This window comes from Eurypyga helias, unplaced genomic scaffold (genome assembly GCF_000690775.1).
Source record: "Eurypyga helias isolate BGI_N326 unplaced genomic scaffold, ASM69077v1 scaffold17623, whole genome shotgun sequence".
Taxonomy (NCBI): Eukaryota; Metazoa; Chordata; class Aves; order Eurypygiformes; family Eurypygidae; genus Eurypyga; species Eurypyga helias.
Window position 1 is genome coordinate 2425 of NW_010242046.1, and position 9366 is coordinate 11790.

Sequence of the window (9366 nt, forward strand, 5' to 3'; positions counted from 1 at the left end):
AGACACTGATTCAGCCCAACTATGAAGAAAACTAAAGTTATTGCTTTCCTGCATCTTAATTTTTTCCTCTCAAAAGTTCTGGCTGTATTATGTTACACGAACACCGTGTTTATTATACCAGTAATATCCTCTCACAAGCTATTTTTGATACGCAGCTTCACTATGCAGCTAGGTCTCCAGCAACAGTAAGCCCCACAGGTTATAATATTTTTCAGATCTTATTTCCATATACCTTGATCCTCGCTCCTGCCTCACTGAAAAAACAGAAATCAAAGTTCTTAATAATTTTTACATAATCTTCTACAACCTCCAACTCAGGTCCTCAGCCTCTTCACACAGCCCAGTGTACATAAGCCAAATTCCCATTCTTCTACCTTTTCACAGTTAGGGTGGCCCCCGAAATTAACACTCCAAAACCCACAACATACATAAGATTTCCCAAGCACCAAAAAGTAATGCTTGAAAGTAAACTGCTAATTCAGAGAACTTTAGTACTCACTTAACTTGGCAATTTGGTGCAAAGCAATTAAAAACATCACTCAGTGATCTTAAATTATACAACCACACCCCAGCAACCAGGAAAGCACTAAATGCTACAGCAGAAGACTCCTGCAAGAACAGGCTGTTTATTTACCTGACTGCAATAAAGAGATACACAAGTAAAATATCTTTTCATCTAATGCATATATCCTGCTCTCAGCAAAATTTCATTTCTTTAGCTTAAATTTAAGGGAATCACACATAACTTACCTCTCTAGCAGCACAGTCATGAGGAGCCTCTTCTTTATTTACTTTCCCTTTCGGAAATCCCCAACCAGACTTCGCTAAATAGCCCTGAACCAAAAGAACCTGCAAAATACAAGTGCCGCTGTCAGACACCTATTATTCTGACCAATTTCAGTCAAATGTCCTCCCCTCCCCATCCCCCAGTTTTCCAAAAACATACTTCAGCTTGTAGGAAGGAACCCATTAGGTTTTCGGTGTTCTAGCGTGAACTGCAGAACTTCTTACGGGACCATGCAACACAGTAAAAAAAAAAACAGCTGAGGAGGAAAGCAAGCAGAAGTGTGTCTCCTGTCTACAGTTCTCCAGACCGTTTTTCTGTACATACTCAACAGTATCAAGTAACTGTCAGGCCCTTGTGAATCTGAAGAATCTCTTCTTCCGTCAGACGAAGGGCGCAAACAACAAAAAGGTTACTTCTGCCCGCATACGCCATCCTTCCCTTCCACCCATCACAGCGATTTCCATACTTACATTTTCAAGTGTCTCATCGAGAATAATTGCACCATACGTTGGCACTCCCATTTTGTATTCTTTCCACTCATCTAAAACCTTTTGTACATCTTCTCCTTGAGGCAGTAAAAAAGGGCAGTGATTGAAGAGTACAGCGCATGTTAAGGAAGATAAGCTCAAACATCCAGCTTCAAAATACACACACACAAAAGGTAACCACGCTCCATCCCATAACTGCTTTCAAGGTAAATTCTCTTGGAAGTAAAAAATATTATGAATGGTCCCTTAACAAACTCTAAAGGTTGTAAAGCACCAAGTAATTTGGAAATTCTAATACAAGACAATTGAAAAAGGACAAGAAAAAAGATGGTGTAAGATGCTTGTTTGAAGGAAGGTCCCCCCTAACTTTGAAGGAAAAGTATCCACATAATTATTTTGAATATGGATGATCCTTAAACACACTTTATTTTGAAGTGAGCAAGATAGACAAAAGTACAGTTTCATCTCTCCTGCTTTAAGTAAGTGGAGATAAATTTTTCCCACAATCATATGGGAATCTGTATTAGGTACTATGAAAAAAAAAAATTATTTTTAATGGCATCAAATTACAGGGATCTAAATTCTAATACACTTTCCCAAAACCCACCATGCAGAAAAAGACAAACAACCTTCATAACTCTAAAACTTTGAAAGCAAATATACAAGTCCTTAATAAAATAATATAATGTACTACATAAAAAAATATATTACCATAGCAGAGTACTTAAAAATATGGCACTGCAGCAGAACTAACACTTCTGGCAGATACTAGCTGGAGAGAGACAGATGTAATGAACAAAACATCTATCCTGTTGTATTTTTCCTGCACTGCCTACAATCATTAGAAGAAATCTGTTGGTTTCAAAATACATTCATAATTAAAAACATGCCTAAAATAAATAAAAAATAACTATAATATCAAGCAGAAGAAAACGATCGTATTTTTACAGTTATTACAATAAAAGCTGCAGAGTTCAAGAGTAGATCTCTCTTATCAAACTAAGAGAGAAGTAGGTTGCATAGTGAAACCCCAGATAACATTATCATGAAAGCTTGAAGCAATACTCTAATCCCACCTCAAGAATATATGGGAAAAGATTAAAACTGAAACACTTGCTGGATGAAAGTCACAATTTTCTCTCCAGCAAGGACTAGGCAGTGTACATTCCAGCAGCCCTCATAAGCAATCAAAAAAGCTGAGGGCAACCATACGGATTCAGTAAAGATGCATCCTCTGCCCTAGCAACAGAACTGTTTCTAGGAGTAACTGTCAGTACTTCCAACAGATACAAACCTCTGCCCATGGGGACACATACACCACCTTCAACGACATTAACACTTATGTCACTGCTTACTTGGAACGGGATTTAATTAAGAAGTTAAGGAGGCAAAACACCACGAAGAGCTCCAGAAGCTCATCTCTGAAACCCACAGATCCTGCAAAAAAAAAAATCCACAAAGATCAGAAATTATCTGCTTTCCATAGTTCTTAAGCAGTCTGAGAACATCTGTGTTGTGGATGCCACAAAATTACGAAAGCAATGAAGAGAAAAATCACATACCTAGCAAAACTATTAACGACTAACATGAACTGACATTTTCCTGCTGCAAATACAAAATTTCATTACCAATATTTAGTTTGCACTTTATCCACTGCAAAGATCAGAAATTATCTGCTTTCCATAGTTCTTAAGCAGTCTGAGAACATCTGTGTTGTGGATGCCACAAAATTACGAAAGCAATGAAGAGAAAAATCACATACCTAGCAAAACTATTAACGACTAACATGAACTGACATTTTCCTGCTGCAAATACAAAATTTCATTACCAATATTTAGTTTGCACTTTATCCACTGAGAGAGAAAACCGCCACAGTAACAAAAAGGATATCAGCTTTAGCAAAGTCTCTTATCCCACACTGAGGTAATCCTGGTGTGTTCTGCATGTAGAAATCCAAGTAAAACCAATGGGCAAGTTCGATCTGAAAGCACACTCTGATGGCATTATCTCTCTCTTCACTAGGAATGTGCAAAATGAATCGGCTGCAAGAAAAGAAAGAACTGTAAGATTAGCCAAATCTACTGATTTAAATAAACCTAACAACAAAAAAGCATTGCAACCATAGGATTCCTGGCACATCAGCACAGAGAAACCCGATCTTCCTGGTGGTCTGATGTGAAAGCCTTTTGCTGTCCAAAGTAAAATACAACTTTTAAAGTCAAGAAGCAGAATGGGTCATGGTGTTCTCTCACAAAAGCCAACCGCAATAAAGCAAGTAAACTACCTGTTGTGGAAACAGGGAGGGTGAGGACATCCTGCATAAGTGGCTATATTAGAAGAATGAAGGCATTTTTTACATGTCCAGTAAGCAACATCTGCAAACTCTGGTAACAGATGTCAGTGCATTTTTTTCTGGACAGAAGGTAAATTAATAGTTCGCTGTGGTTTTAAACTCAGCTATGTGTTTTCCCTTATGTAGATTTAAAAATTAAGTAATTCAATACAATCATTAATTTTCTCAATCTGAAACAGACCATGGACAATCATTTATTTATCAAGCCTACTTCATGCTTTATTTCAGACAGCGGCACAAAGATAGGAGTCCCAGAGATGTGTCAGTAGCACTGTGACAGCTTATTTTACTGAGGCAGAAGAAGCTTTACTTATTTATTTATTCATAAGATCAAGAACAACAGAATTTTCTTTTTGGAAACTTAAGATCATCCACCCCACTGAATATAAACCATTTGACAGAGAACTTCTACATTCAACCCCTGAGCACAACCAGCTAAACTTCACAAGCGCACAGTATCGCTGCCAGAACCAGAAACACTTCAGACATCTTTACGTCAAACTGGACAAGTATAAATTCTTAAGGGATGTCAAAAGTGGTTGCCCTCCAAGCCGCTCTGGCCAAGGACTGCCCCCTGCCCGACTGCTGGAGCCCAGCTCAGTGCCCTCGGGTCTTGGCGCAGGTGGAGGCACACAGTGGCCACCTTCCTTTCGGCAGGTTCTACCGGTAGCAAGGCCCAGGGACACACACAGACACACGCAGGACACTAACACAGCTCATCACACGGGATGCCGCAGCAGCACCTACCTACAGGACTCACAAAACACAAGCACAGAGCGCCAAGCCCCCTTCTCTTCTCTGGCTGGCAGAGGCTGAAGATCACTACTGCACACCTGAGGCTCTCCATGTTCACAAGTAGGTGTGTACTACATCCACAAGTCCCCCAACCCTCTGTCCACCCAATACCGCTGCCCACATCCCAGGCCCTCATACCCATCACACAGGTCCCTGCCTCGCTGGCTGCTCCAGCCTGAAGCTTGCTAGTGAGTACACATGCACAGCAGGTTTGGGGAAGATAAGACACTCGCTGCCCCAGCAGCTAGCACCAGGCACACGGCTGCAACCCACAGTCCTGCTCCAGCCACCAGCACCCTGCCCCTCGCTCTCACCACTCCCCCACAGCAGCTGGTTTTCAGGACGCTCACCATTCCCACCCAAGGCTGGAAGCCAAGACACCCACCCACGCAAGCAGCTGGCGCCGAAACATGCCCTCTCACTCCAGTAGCTGACACCCTGTCCCCTCACACATACAGCTCTCCGCAGCAGCTGGCACTTGGATAAGTACACACCTACACGGGGTAGAGCAAGACTGCAGAGAGAAAGTTAGGAAAAGCTTTAATGAGAAGGTGTAAGAAGATAGGACAGACTGTGGCAGTAAGGTGAAAGGCTCAGCCAGACAAGCACACTGACCAGCCCCTCTTGCACACCTTTCTGCCTATCCCACTTTGCCCCCCGCTCCCCTCCCCCTGAAGAAGGCCTCCCAGGAGGCGTGTGGGATCCCCCCTGCTTTACAGCCTTACCAGATGCAAAGACCAGGCTGACCTTCCTAGAAGCAGTGCCTGTGGTTTCTTGATAGCCCATCAATTAGCGTGACTGGCAGGTTTCTTGTCACTGTCTCCACTTCTGTTTTCTTCAGCCTGTGTCTGTATGTTTTCGGTCCCAATTTCCCCTTTTTCCCTTTCATTTCCCAGGAGCAAGGTCCTCATTCAGATAAACTTGCTGGAATGAGCATTCCCACCTCCTCACACCCCCTCATGAACCAGTGGCCAGGTTTGCTTCCCATCACCACCTCAGCCAGGTCTGCTTCTCATCACTGTCTCCCTGGGCTTTCACTGTCTCCCTGGGCTTCGTGTCCCTGTAACATTCTGTTTATGGCTTCCTCCTTTTGTTATTATCTCATTTTCATATTGAAAAAGGTCCTTAACCAGATACCCTTAAAGCAGCAGACACTCTCCTCTATGCACATAACCTTAATTCACTTGAACGATATTCTCCTACTGTTAAGGAATACTAGTTGCTTAGTTTTAGTAAGTTTTAAATAGACTAAATTGCTCAGAGCCAACCACGTAGCATTCGGACACAGGGATTACAGCATAATGTTGAGTGATGTGGTACACTGTCTGCTCACTACTTAGTGCGAGTAGCTAGATTTGATGACGCCTTAGGCCACAAGCTGTGAACTTCCACTTCGATATGTTTTTGGCCGGAATGGTTAATTCTGTTCACAGTAGATAGCGTGAGATGTAGCGTGACAATAACGTGGACAGCAACAACAAAAACTGTTGTCCCAACAGTAGTCCAACAGAGCCAGCAGGTGCCCAAGGACAAATCAGAAGGTAAAATGCTACAACGATCAACAGGATGAGAACAGTCAACACCCTGCGTGGAGACAGAGAAAGAAATCCAACAAGGGGTTAGAAGACCCCAGACCAGAAATGACTATTGGACCAAGAAGGCAAGTAAAAGGCACATGAGAGGCATGTGTATGGACTGTAAGGGTGTACCTGCCCAGAAATTCCTTTCTTCAGGATTCCCCTCCGGAGGCACCCAGCTGTTTTATTTCTGCTGTACCATCTGAATTTTTTTTTTTTTAATTATGTAAGATGTGATACCTGGGACTCTTCCTAAGGGTCAAACCTAAGGAAGGGAAAAGCACTCAAGAGTGAGAATGTGAGAATGTAAAGGAGAGTCTCTCCTTTAACACTACTTGCCAATCTTCCATTGGCAATACCACCTCCCAGCTACTCCTTTCTTTTTGAAGGCTCTACTACTGCTGAAAATAGCCCTTGCGTATAAAGCTGCTGTAGATTAAAGGTAAAAAAAGTCTTTTATTTTATAACTAGTTGATGTTTTCTTGCCCCAGCACTGCAGACGAACATAAATAAACCCGAATACACAGTATGCAGAAGTAGTACCAAAGAGCATGTCAGCATTAGGCTTCGAGTAACAAGAGCAAAGCCAATTAGAACACTACCTGTTGATCAAAAAGTTACCTCCTAAGTTATTAAAATGACTGAAGTGCTAACAGCAGGCATCTGTAGGTGGTACTGGGTGCAGGTGACCGGGTACTGACAGCGGGGGCTGCAGGGTGGCCTCCACTGAGAGGAGGCTGGGCCTGCCCTGTGCCAGGCACAGCCGGCTCCAACAGACCCACATCCCTGGACACTGCCGAGCCCCTCAGCCATGACGGTGCCACCTCTGGGACAGTGTATTTAAGAAAGGACAAAAATGACAAACAGGCAGAGGAAGAGGGAAAAAGCGGGTGAAACAACAGCACAAACACCGAGGTTGGAGAAGGAGGGAGAGGAGGTGCTCCATGGCAGAGCAGGTGTCCACACTGCGGCCTGTGGAGGAGGCCGTGCCAGAGCAGATGGATATTTCCTGAAGAAACTTCAGCCCATAGGATTGGCCCAATGCTGCAGCAGGGTCAAAGCACAAGGAGGAAGAAGCAGCAGAGATGAGTGTCACAGACTGTCCACAAATCCCATTCCCCATCACCCTGCGCTGCTCGGAAACGAAGGGGGTGAAGTTGAAGTATTTGCCCATGATGGTAACTGGTCAGAACCTTCCTGTCTCATCCTGAGCCACAAGCTTTTCCATCTTGTTTTCTCCCTCACCCTGTTGAAAAGAGGAGGTGAGTGGTTGGGTGGGCATCTGGCTGCTGGCCAAGGTTAACCCACCACAGCCCTGAAACCAAAAGATAGTGCAACAGCACTTACTTATAGAAGAAAGTGAGCACCAAGAGGCCCCAACACACCTACATTTACGACTCTGTACCTTCACTGACTTATTCAGTAAAGAACAACTCAGCACTACAAGACCGCATTGACAAAAAAAATGACGAGGATACCTGTGGCTTGTTGATTAACAGAATGGGTCGAAGCAATCCTACTACTGAAGCTTAAAAACACAGTAACTAGAAGAAATTGTATCCTGGCACTGTGTGAGTCTAAAACAGCCTAGGAACTCAATGAATGTTTGAAGACATTATGTACCTGGGTTTAGCTTTCCACTAAGGATAAAGGAAAAATACTCCTGTCCAAAGACAAAGTGTAGAAGTTTGACAGATACTGCAGCACTCTCAAGGCAAAAATAAAGCAAATAGTTAAAAAAAACCCAACCCACCTAGGTTTTAACTCAGCTTTTTGGTTTTCAGACACCAAAAAACCACCAAACCCACCAATCACCCCACTAAAAAAACCCCAAACCTCAAATTACTGGGGAAGCTTGACTTGAAGAGGATTTATTTCATTGTTTAGTTTAGTAAGAATAATATGAATGCTTGCCATCTCCGAAAAATTCACTAACAGTTATTTTAGATTTGCAGTTCACACCACTACAGTTCATATAAAAAGATACTAGAGAATTTATATGGGTCCTATAACTTTCCAAACCTGTTACACTGAAATCATAATTGAGTACTGAAATTTTATTTAGAAAAAGATCTAGGTTGTGCTACAAAATAGTTTGAAACTTCTCAGTAACTGAATATAAATTGCTTAGCTCTTTCTACCAAAAAAATCCACTAGTATCATACACAGACTGAAGAATGTGGGAACCAACAGACATTTTAATAACCCATTTATAGCCAGCCACCTGAAGTGCAGCACCACTGATCTTCCACACTTGTTTATCTTTTCCCTTAAGCCAAGGCCTATCAGGCGCTACTACTCCCCCAGTGTGTGCCATAATCCTCTCCCTCTTTCCCATAGGAAAGCCGGATTCCTCTGCTCCTTTCAGCTGTTCTGTCCAAGTCCCAGCAAGGCAACGTGTACAAAGCGGGACTGATCTGTAAGCACAAATAAAAGTCAACAAGGTGAATTAGGAGAAGATGGAAGAGCGACAGAAATGGTAACTATGAGCCCCTCAACCTACCATTCTAAGGCTACCTCTTTTTTTTTTAATTGAAGTCACAGGACTACACATACAATTATAACACAAAACACCATTTCAAAGGTAGAAGACTACAGCAGCTCCGAGGAACAGAGTAAGACAGTGGGACTGACCCTATAACGATGTAAGATCTGATTAATCACGCACCCCACAGGTGTGATGCTAATAAGCCATTTCAGTTTTGTAAGCGTTGGGATTCATCTTTAGATTTTCTGAAGAAGTCTTAAGCCTCGCTTCGTATGTGAGCGGGCTAAGTCCCATCTCTCTGCAGGGGGCCCAACAGAGACACGATGGAAACACGAACGCGCTCCGGAGGCCAGACTCAAGAGAACTGAAAATTCACTTACGTATTGCAAACTCTTGCATGAGATACACAACAAACCGCTGGAGCAGTTCTACTTTCCTGTGGTATTCTCCCTTCTCAGCATTTTCACTCACTTGAAAACAATCCCAGTAGTAAGTGCACTACCCTTCATCTCTGGTAACTCCCCTCCCGTACACAGATATGTCAAAAGGGATGGTAAAACAGAAGGATTATTTCAAGTCAAATATCACATCCAGTTTGAGGCATCAAATTCTGGGGATAATAGGTGAATTAAGAAAAACAAAGGGCTGCAGCGCAGATGATGAGAGGCTGGGATCGTAAGAGGGAAAAAGCACAGGCACACCCCACGCACCCCCCCAAGAGAAGAGAGTCCATGCTTTACGGAAACTTAACCGTGTAGGGTTCGGGATAAGGAAGGCTAACTATTTCCCTCCGAAAGGATCGACAAGCAGGAGAGTGCAGTTCCACACAGACTGCAGGATGTTCCTTCGGCTCTTCCCTTTCTGCCTTACCTCTGCTG

The 9366-nt window shown here is 43.1% G+C and overlaps 1 long non-coding RNA gene across 1 annotated transcript; it reads right to left on the bottom strand.

The window, feature by feature from the left end:
- Positions 1-748: 748 nt before the first annotated feature.
- LOC104507618 lies at positions 749-3322 on the bottom strand. The gene is made up of 3 exons (XR_727870.1): positions 3166-3322; positions 1258-1385; positions 749-849 (listed from the first exon to the last, which is right to left on the bottom strand). It is a non-coding gene; the product is annotated as an uncharacterized LOC104507618 (long non-coding RNA).
- Between the last annotated feature and the right edge of the window lie 6044 nt (positions 3323-9366).